The following is an 11,056-nucleotide window of genomic DNA, read 5'->3' as shown; positions in this document are numbered from 1 at the left end:
AAGTACTACTACGCATGCCCCTAGGGTGTAGATTAGTAGGAAAAGACCATCGCTCGTCCCCGACCGCCACTCATAAGGAAGACAATCAATAATAAATCATGCTCCAACTTCATAATGAGAGACTATGCGTGCATGTTTCAGGAATCACAAACCTTAAGACCAATATTCTTACTAACCACAACCGTTTACTAGTACCTCCCACATATTCCATCTCTATATCGCAAAACTATTGCAAGGAATCAAACATATCATATTTAGTGACCCGTGAGTTTTATGTAGGATTTTATGACTAACCATGCAAATGACCAATTCCTGTTGACTCTCTAAATAGATATAAGTGAAGCATGAGAGTTTAATACTTTCTACAAAGGATCATGTTCTAATAAACATAAGTGAAGCAAAAGAGCATTTTATGAATAAATATTTTCTATGTGAAGAGAAACATGCAATCCAAACTTCAAATGATATAAGTGAAGCACATCAAGCATTCTACGAAGCCATACTCAAAAGATATAGGTGAAGTGCAATGAGGATTATATAAATCAACCATGGACTATCTCATACCAGCATGGTGCATAAAAAATTGAAAACTAAACACAAAAGACGCTCCAAGATTTGCACATATCACATGAAAGAAACGAGAACAAAAACATACCGATACTTGTTGAAGAAAGATGGGATGCCTTCCAGGGCATCCCCAAGCTTAGACGCTTGATTCTCCTTGGATATTTACTTGGGGTGCCTTGGGCGTACCCAAGCTTTAACTCTTGCCTCTCCTCCTTCTTCTTATATCGAGACCTCCTCGATCTTTGATCACTTCATCCACACAAAACTCAACAGAAATTTTGGTAAGATCCTTAGTATAATAAAGCAAATCACTACTTTAAGTGTTGCTGAAAACCAATTCACATTTTTTTGCATTGTAGCTATCGTATTATAACTTTTCCATGGCTTATACCACAGATAGAATCGATAGTTTCATCAAAACAAGCAAAACAACACATCAAAAACATAATTTGTCTTAAACAGGATAGTCTGTAGCAATCTAAACATCTACCATACTTCTGTAATTCCAAGAATTCTGAATAATTAGGAAAAATAAAAAAATTGTATAGCAACACTGTGCAAAAAATTTCAAAAAACTTTTTATATTCCAGTAAAAATGTAAAATCACGCACTACAGCCAAAGTTTTTGTTTTTACACCGCGCATACTAACAAGCAATCTAATCATCCTAAAGGTAAATCTTGGCACATTATTTTTATAATACAATGGATTTTTACAAGGGGATACTTATTTTTGTTGAAAAGTTTCTGTAATTGAGATTCACAAAGTTTCCATGGGCATGAACAAAGTTCAAGGCTAGCTCCCAGTTTCACGGTGCTCGTCTTTCTCACTTTCACTTTTCTTTTCGTGAAGTTTTTGGTTCCCGTCTATATTTTTTCTTTTTAAACTTTATAAAAGAACACAACAAAATACAATAACTCTCTAAAACTTCCAGGTTGTCACCCTGGCAGTGCTTTCTTTAAAGAGATTAAGCTAGGCATAAAGTGCTCAAGCAATGGATCCACCCGGATCCCAAGGTATATCAAAAGCCAATTTTAATTAACAATGATTTGTAATTATGCAGTTAGCACAAAGAAATATATATCATGCAATGACGAAATCTAACTCTGTTCCTATGCATCGACATGTCATACAAGAACAATTCATGCACATCAAGTAAAGGCCAATACATACCATAAGTAGTTTCTTGCAATTTTCTCGTGTTGGAAACATAGAGAGGCAGAGATATAGTTCCTCTCTCATAATAATTTCAAGTAGGAGCTGCAAGCACATGCATATTATATTCATAAAAATCATCATTTGCAACGGTAAAAGGCAACCCATCAATGTAATCCATAATAAGTGCAAATCTCTCCGATATAGTGTAGTTTGGAGAATTCAAAAAGATAATAGGACTATCATGTGTGGGTGAAATAGCACCAATTTCATTCTTAACATAAGGAACTATAGCAAGTTCATCTCCATAAGCATAATTCATATTGGCATCATGGCCACAAGCATAGCAAGCATCAATTTCATCAAAAAGGAATATTTCAAATGAATCAACGGGATCATATCAATTCTCATAGCATTCATCCTTCAGTAAGAACAAAGGGACATTAAACAATGTATGAGTTGGAGGGTTAATCTCATTAGAAGGTGGGCACGGGTAGCTAATCCGCTCCTCCTCCTTTTGTTCTTCGCTCTCCTTGTCATCTTTTTCATCCAATGAGCTCACAGTTTCATCAATTCCTTCTTCCATAGACTCCCGCAAAATATTAGTCTCTTCTTGGACAGCGGAGACTTTCTCAATAAATGCATCAATATCGGAATTGTATTTATAATTTTCATAGCAATATTTAAAGATGGCAAAATTTCCAGGTCTTTAAACAGAATCATCATAATCTTCATACTTTCAAACAAAGATTCAATTTCATAAGCACCCTTAAAAGCAACAAATTCTTCTATTCGTTCCACATCATAGTAATCATATCTACCATTAGCATAAGAAGATAAGGTTTAATTATCACTAAATTCACATGAAAAGGGAAGGTGTTGAGCCTTCATCCTAGAGCAACAAGTATAATCATATCTCGAGCATAATCACAAGCATACCATTGCAAAATTTCAATTTGATCCCATTAAAGTTTTCCCTTTTTGAGTCAAGTGATAATACCTAAAGTATTCACATTGACCCAACGTTACTCCCATTATCAAGTTGAATGGGGTTTTCTTAGGATTATCAAAGTAGTGCATAATATTTTTTCACATGACGAGCATCGAGGGTTTTAGGAGGTTCCCATCTCCATGAGTAGCAAGTACAACTAATTTTTTTGGTATTTCGTGTTCCATATCCATAGCTAAAGATGGAGAACAACTTAAAACAGAAAATAAAAACTACTTGGTGATAAAGCAAACAAGCACACCCGGGAATATTCACCCCACTCTATTGTTCCCCGGCAACGGCGCCAGAAAAAGGTCTTGATAACCCACAAGTATAGGGGATCATTTGTAGCCTTCTTAGATAAATAAGAGTATCGAACCCAACGAGGAGCTAAAGGTGGAACAAATATACCCTCAAGTTTCGTCGACCACCGCTACAACTCTACGCACGCTTAGCGTTTGCTTTACCTAGAACAAGGAAAAAACTAGAAGTACTTTGTAGGTGTGGATAGGTTTGCAAGATAATAAAGAACATGAAAATAAATTTTAGGTGATGTTTAGATAAAGAAACAATTAAATTTAGTAAAACGAGTGTGGATTAGTGGTGGTAGGATTTGCGAAATTGTCCCTTAGCAATTGACTATGTTGCTAGACCGATAGCAAGTTTTTATGTGGGAGAGGCCATTGCTAGCATGCCATGCCTTACTTGGAATTCTATGCACTTATGATTGTAACTATTAGCAAGCATCTGCAACTACTAACGTTCATTAAGGTAAAACACCCAACCATATCATTAAGATATATATTGGCCCCCTTTCGATCCGGTACGTATCAATTTCTATGTTCAGGCTGAAGCTACTATCAACCTTGCCCTCCAATGCATAGTCCTATCAACATACAACTAACCCTATGGTGTGATCCACACGCGCGCTCATATGATGAAGGAAAGCAACATAACCACAACCAAATTAAACAAACCATAGCAATTCACCAATTACCGATATGACAACAAAAACCTACTCAGACATCATCAGATGGCAACCTAGCATTGGATAATAGTATCAAGCATAAAGAGCCATTGTCGGTGTCAAAACCGGTGGATCTCGGGTAGGGGGTCCCGAACTGTGCGTCTAGGCCGGATGGTAACAGGAGGCAAGGGACACGAAGTTTTACCCAGGTTCGGGCCCTCTTGATGGAGGTAAAACCCTACGTCCTGCTTGATTAATATTGAAGATATGGGTGTTACAAGAGTAGATCTACCATGAGATTAGAGAGGCTAAACCCTAGAAGCTAGCCTATGGTATGATTGTATGTTGTGATTGTTTTCCTACGGACTAAAACCCTCCGGTTTATATAGACACCGGAGAGGGTTAGGGTTACACAAGGTCGGTTACAAAGGAGGAGATATCCATATACGTATTTCCTATCTTGCCTTCCACGCCAAGTAGAGTCCCATCCGGACACGAGACGAAGTCTTCAATCTTGTATCTTCATAGTCTAACAGTCCGGCCAATGGAGATAGTCCGGCTATCTGAAGACCCCCTAATCCAGGACTCCCTCAGTAGCCCCTGAACCAGGCTTCAATGACGATGAATCTGGCGCGTAGTTGTCTTCGGCATTGCAAGTCGGGTTCCTTCTCCGAATACCTCACAGAAGAATTTGAATACGAGGATAGTGTCCAACCCTGCAAAATAAGTTCCACATTTCCCTGTAGAGAGAATAATGTTTTCGCAGATCTAATCTGCTATGACGTTACGTCATGGCCCGGTGATTATTCGAACCATTTCTTTAACCAGCTCCGCTCATAACGCGAGGCAGTTTTTCGACACGTCTTGTCAAAACAGAGATCGTGTCCCCTTATTACGGGATTCTCATCAATATGGGCGTGGGTAACCCAACCGCGCCATCAATCATGGTGCTTGGGGGATAAGCGAGTTTTACCAGGCAAGTGGGGACGTTCAATTTTGTCTGCCCGTATAAAGGGATAAGGATTCACCTTTTTATCCACGCCTTCTTCCTCCTGTGCTCATCCGCTCCCGCACACTCGAGCTCTAGCGCCCAAGTCCTCACTTCCATCTCAACCTTCTCCAACCATGTCCGTAGCGGGAGGCAAGTGGATGGTCTCCTCCGTCACGGAGGGAGACGTGAAGAAACTGAGGAGAGCCGGATACCTGCCCAACGATCGCGCACCGGCTCCCAGATGAGGGACAGCTCATCCCCACCCCCGAGCCCCATGAGAGGGTGGTATTCCTCACCTATTTCCTCCGCGGATTGGGATTCCCTCTCCATCCCTTCGTCCGGGGGATCATGTTTTATTACGGCCTGGATTTCCATGACCTGGCCCCGAACTTCATCCTCAACATCTCAGCGTTCATCATCGTGTGTGAGGCCTTCCTTTGCATCAAGCCCCACTTCGGCTTATGGCTGAAGACCTTCAATGTCAAGCCGAAGGAAGTGAGTGGCCGCCAGGCGGAGTGCGGAGGCGCCATGGTGGGCAAGATGCCCAACATCACATGGCTCGAGGGCACCTTCGTGGACACCATAAAGGGGTGGCAATCGGGGTGGTTCTATATCACCGAGCCACGCGACCCTGCATGGGTAGCGGCCCCCGAGTTCCGATCTGGCATCCCCATGCGGCTCACCTCCTGGAAAGAGAAGGGCCTGTCCTGGGGTAATTCAAAAGAGCTGACCAGACTCCAGTCATGTATTCAGTACATGGTGGATAAGAAGCTCAAGCTTGTCAACATAGTCTAGGTTATGCTCGTTCGCCGGATACTCCCGTGCCAACAACGGGAGTTTACCTTGTGGGAGTTCAATCCGGTGTAGCACCGAACTCTGAACAGGCTCTTCGACACGACTCATGAAGATGCCTGGAGGGTGCTATTCAAGGGTGCCGCGGTCCCTCCCCCCATTATCGAGGATCGCGGATTCAACGCGAAGCGCCATGCTAGTGCGGTAAGTTGTTTTACCTTTCACAAGATACTTGTTTTCTATATAGATTGATTCTATGCGGGATCTAAACTCCCGTGCCGTTAACAGGACTGGCAGAAGATGGCCGGACAAATCGACTATCCGGCTGCCTTGCCCGAAGGCCCTACAGACGCCCTTCTGGCGAAGATGTTGACTCCGGCCCCTTATAAGGTGTCGCAGAAGACCCAGAAGGCCAAGGGAGCTCGAAAGAGTTCCCGATGCCAGGCGTCGTCGGACTCACCGTCCGATGAGTTTGCGGCGCACTCTTCCCCCGAAGACAAGGAAGAGGAAGAAGAGGCTCCCCCACCGACTGGGGGAGACAAGAAAAAGAAGGCCGCCCCAACTGGGGAGGCCGGAGGGTCCAAGAAGGGAAGGACGCTCCTTCCGGACAGCTCTACCGCCGCCGACGAAAGTGAAGACGAGTGGTTGCCCAGGGCCAAGCCCCAGGGGAGATCGTAAGTATTTGGATACAAAAGTAACCCATAGGATTCCTTTGTCGCATTGCTTTCCCTAACGCCGAACTCAATTGTGCAGGCCGCCCCGAGCCAATATCGAGGTATCCTCGAACGGCTCCCTGGGCTCGTCGGACATGGATAGCGATCAAGTCCCGACCGCCATATCCCCTCATCTAGCGGACGATGCCGAGGTGTTGTCTCAAGAGGCACCGGATCGAGGGGGGACAGTCCCGGAGGCACCTCAAGGCGACCTTTCGGACTCCGGGAGCCGAGGGGACGGGGTCCCCGAGAGCTCCGAGTTTGGCCCTCAGCCGAACACCACGCCGGACCCTCCAACGGCTCCGAGCTCGGGCAGGTGGTCCCCTTCTAAGGGGGGGTGAAACGCCTGTGCCGGTGAACTCTATCCATCCAGAGGCGCCGGACAATATGTTGGAAGCGCTTTGCAGCGCTTCCATCGAGGAGGAGCACCGCACTATCATGAGTGCGGTGATCCAGAAGGTTCAGTCCGCCAAGAGCGGATTGACTGAAGCCTATACTAGCCTTCTAACAGGCTTCGAGGTAAGTGTTTTAAAATGTAGTAGAAATATTACCGCATAGATAGTAGCCCCTGATGCTTTGTTCGGTTTTCACAAAGAAAAGCCGAATAGAGGATCAAATAATATCGCAGGAGTCTAATATAAGTATGTCAATATGCATATGCAGGCTTCACTTCTAGCGTCCGCCGCACTAACTGCGGAGGTCACCGTACTGAAGGTGGCCCTCGAGGGGTCCCAGAAAGAGCTCGGCCTTGCTAAGAGGCAGCACGAGGAGAACAAGGGTAAGTAATACCCCGTCTATAGATGAGAAAAAGGACGCGATTGCTAAATGACAGGATCATTGTATGTTTGCCAGGGGCCACGACCGAGGTGGCGACCCTGAAGCAAGCGATGTCCCAGGCCGAAGAGAAGGCGGCCCAGGAGCGCACCGAGCGAGAGAGGCACGAGGCTCGGATGGGCGAGGTGCAGCAAGAGCTCCAGGTTCTCATGACGAAGCACGAGGCGTTGGAGCTTGACTTGAAGACGCGACAGTCTGAGCTTGCCGCGGCTTGTGAGAGCACGAAGAGTGCCAAGGCCGAGGCCCAGAAGGCCCTTTAGGAGATCGGCACGATAAAGAAGATAGCGGCGGGTAAGGCTTTCTATATGCAAAGCAAGCATGTAAAAGTAAATTATCGATTACTTACCCGGATCCGGAACTCTTCAGGAGCATTCGCAGATTTGCCCCGCAGTGTATCCGATGCCTCACAATTTTACCAGGCCAAGGATGGAAGCTCGACAGAGAAGCTGTTTTGGTCTCACTATGCTGAGGCCGAACATCCGGTGCCAATGAGCGACCAACTGAAGCAGATGGTCGAGCTACATAAGGCGGCCGATCAGGCCATGAAGGGCCTCATAGTCCGGCTGTGGCCTGGTGACGCCCTTCCGAACAGCTTCTTCGGCCTGGTGAGGTGGCTTGCGGATGCCTGCCCACGGCTGGAGGTCGTTAAGCGATCCGTCTACATTGAAGGAGCACGCCGGGCTTTCGCCCGTGTCAAAACGCAGTGGGTCAAGCTAGACACCGTGAAGCTGATCAAGGAGGGGCCGCCGGAGGGCAAGGAGCACCGCCACCCCTTCTGCCGGGCGCCCGTCTTATCGCGGATGAGTGTTCACAAAATGTAATATTTGAATGAGACTTGCTCGTTATTTATCCTATGTGATGAAAACTTGTTTCATATGCGCTATGCAACGCTTGTGTGAATTTAAAATATTACCTTCTGTTTGGCTGTTTATCCAATCTGAGAGATGGCTAGTCCTCGGCTTCTGCCCCCATACCGCGAGTGCTGGGGTGTTCGGGATAAACCTGAGCTCTCCTGTTCCCATGTTTGGGTCCTTCGAGGGAGGTTCTCAGCACAACGAACAAGGCAACCAGACTAATAATGCTTTATCACTCTCACTTAGCCATAGAATTCTATAATTTTAAATTTCGGCGAAGCCCCTAGTATTCGGAAGTCCGAATTCAGTGCGCGATACACACCTATAAGCCGGACGGAGCCGGCCCTCGCCCTAAGCGGCATAAGTCTTTAGGGACTCGAAAAACCTCGCCGAACAGTGACCAGTCTCTCGCCTTATCATGACAGTCAGTTTTAGATTTCTCTACTGAGGTGCTCGGCCCGGCAGAACCGGGGCACAATCGCAGTAGTTCTCCTAGCACTACCTTAGCTGATAGAGCGGAACATAAGGTACCAAAACATAGGAGCCGGGCAAACCCAACATTTGACCAAAGACATGATTCGGAGCTGATGCATATAATGCTATAAGTTCGGGGTGCCGCACTTGTGAAAGTGTTCAGACTTTTCACACCATATTGTGGGTACGTAAGCCCCTGGTGCATCGGCCGTACCAGAGTGTACGGTTGCAAGGCATCATTAATGAACACATAGGTATATATATAACGAAAACTCAATAATAGTCGTAGTGTCATGCATTGTATATTGAAAAATTGCATTGAAGCAGAGTGATACAGATAGTGCAATAAGCAAAAGAGCAGGACTATGTCCCTTCCAAGGGTGAGCTGAGGAATGATATGAAATCTATAATCCACCTGGGAATTCCGTAGTTGTCTGCCTCCTTGGTTGCTGTATCATGTGTTCGGCAGTGGAGCGACCGGACAATGTTACCAGAGATTAAAGTCCTGAAAAAAGAAGAAAAATAACCAAACGGGAAGCCCCTAGTGCAGTTTAGGCCGCGTTTTGGGGCGTGACGCAGTTGTGCCCCCCTCCCCACCTGTGCCCATGGTATTTTTAATGCGTAATTATGTACGCGTGGCATGAATATCGCTGTTGGGCTGGGATTGGGGTGGCCGCCATATTGCTACGCGAGCTCAGATCGCGCCAGGCGGTCTGTTTGCCGATTGCCCCGAGCGCACTTGAGGGTGTCCGGGCTTTGAAACGCCGAACTCGTAGATTGCCTTGAGAGGCTGCTTTGCGCTTTTGCTGCAAGGGCCGCGGTGTGCTCCTCTGTTCGAAGAGAGCGCTCTGTGTTTCCATTGACTGTAATAGCTCCGCGAGGTCCTGGCATCTTGAGCTTGAGGTATGCATAATGTGGTACCGCATTGAATCTAGCAAATGCGGTTCGTCCAAGCAGCGCGTGATAACCACTGCGGAACGGGACTATGTTGAAGATTAACTCTTCGCTTCGGAAGTTATCCGGAGATCCGAAGACCACTTCTAGTGTAATTGAGCCCGTGCAGTGGGCCTCTACGCCTAGAATGACGCCCTTAAAGGTCATTTTTGTGGGTTTGATCCTTGAGGGGTCTATACCCATTTTGCGCATTGTGTCCTGATAAAGCAAGTTCAGGCTGCTGCCGCCATCCATAAGGACTCGAGTGAGGTGAAATCCGTCGATGATTGGGTCTAAAACCAGTGCGGCGAATCCGCCATGACGGATACTAGTGGGGTGGTCCCTGCGATCGAAGGTGATCGGACAAGAGGACCAAGGGTTGAACTTTGGGGCGACTGGCTCTAATGCATATACGTCCCTGAGCGCACGCTTCCGCTCCCTCTTGGGGATGTGGGTTGCTTATATCATGTTCACCGTCCGCACTTGCGAGGGAAACCTCTTCTATCCTCCAGTGTGCGGCTGCCGGGGTTCTTCCTCGTCATTGCTATGCGGCCCCTTGTCCTTGTTTTCGGCAATTAACTTGCCGGCCTGCTTGAACACCCAACAATCCCTGTTGGTGTGATTGGCTGGCTTGTCTGGTGTGCCGTGTATTTGACACGAGTGATCGAGTATACGGTCCAAGCTGGACGGACCCGGCGTACTTTATTTGAATGGCTTTTTCCGCTGACCAGGTTTAGAGCCTTTGAATCCGGCATTGACTGCCGTATCCTCAGTACTTTCGCCGTTAATGTGGCGCTTATGCTTGTTGCGACGTGACCTGCTGTTGCCGTCCTTGGTATATGAGGTACCATGGTTCTTTGATATGTTGTTACTGCGAGCCAAGCAGCTGTCTTCTCCCGCACAAAAGCGGGTCATGAGCGTCGTGAGGGCTGCCATAGATTTCGGCTTTTCCTGACCAAGGTGCCGGGCTAGCCACTCGTCTCGGATGTTGTGCTTGAAAGCCGCTAAGGCCTCCGCATCCAGGCAGTCGACGATTTGATTTTTCTTTGTAAGGAACTGAGTCCAGAATTGCCTGGCCGACTCTTCTGGCTGCTGAATGATGTGGCTCAAGTCATCGATGTCTGGTGGTCGCACATAAGTGCCCTGAAAGTTGTCAAGGAATGCGGCTTCTAGATCTTCCCAACAACTAATGGAATCCGCTGGCAAGCTATTAAGCCAATGCCGTGCTAGTCCTTTGAGTTTTAGTGGGAGGTATTTGATGGCATGTAAGTCATCACCGCGGGCCATGTGGATGTGGAGGAGGAAGTCCTCAATCCATACTGCGGGATCTGTTGTGCCGTCATATGATTCAATGTTTACAGGTTTGAAACCTTCTGGGAATTGATGTTCGATTACTTCGTCTGTGAAGCATAAGGGGTGTGCGGTGCCTCTGTATTGGGCTATATCGTGACGCAGCTCGTATGGGTCCTGCCCGCTGTGTTCGGCCCAGCCGGATTTGCTTTTACTGTATCCGGCGTGACGTTTACCGTCTCGTAGAGTGGTGGGGCCTCGTGATCTATAGATCGATCTTGAATGCTTTGCTTTGTCCTCCAATATATCTCGTAGGTCTGGCGTATCTCCCCATGCCTTTTTATTTGGATGGCGTTGGGGTGGAGGCTAAGATTTTGGCTGGAATGCCTCTCTATCGCGGCCACGAGGTGGCCGATCAGCCGTATCATACGCTGCTTCATCCAGTCGGGGTAGTAACCTGCGCCTTGGGTAACTCTTGGAGGAACGCTCGAGTTTATAT

The sequence above is a fragment of the Triticum aestivum genome, chromosome 2A, assembly GCF_018294505.1.
Source record: "Triticum aestivum cultivar Chinese Spring chromosome 2A, IWGSC CS RefSeq v2.1, whole genome shotgun sequence".
Taxonomy (NCBI): domain Eukaryota; kingdom Viridiplantae; phylum Streptophyta; class Magnoliopsida; order Poales; family Poaceae; genus Triticum; species Triticum aestivum.
This window is presented reverse-complemented; position numbering follows the sequence as displayed.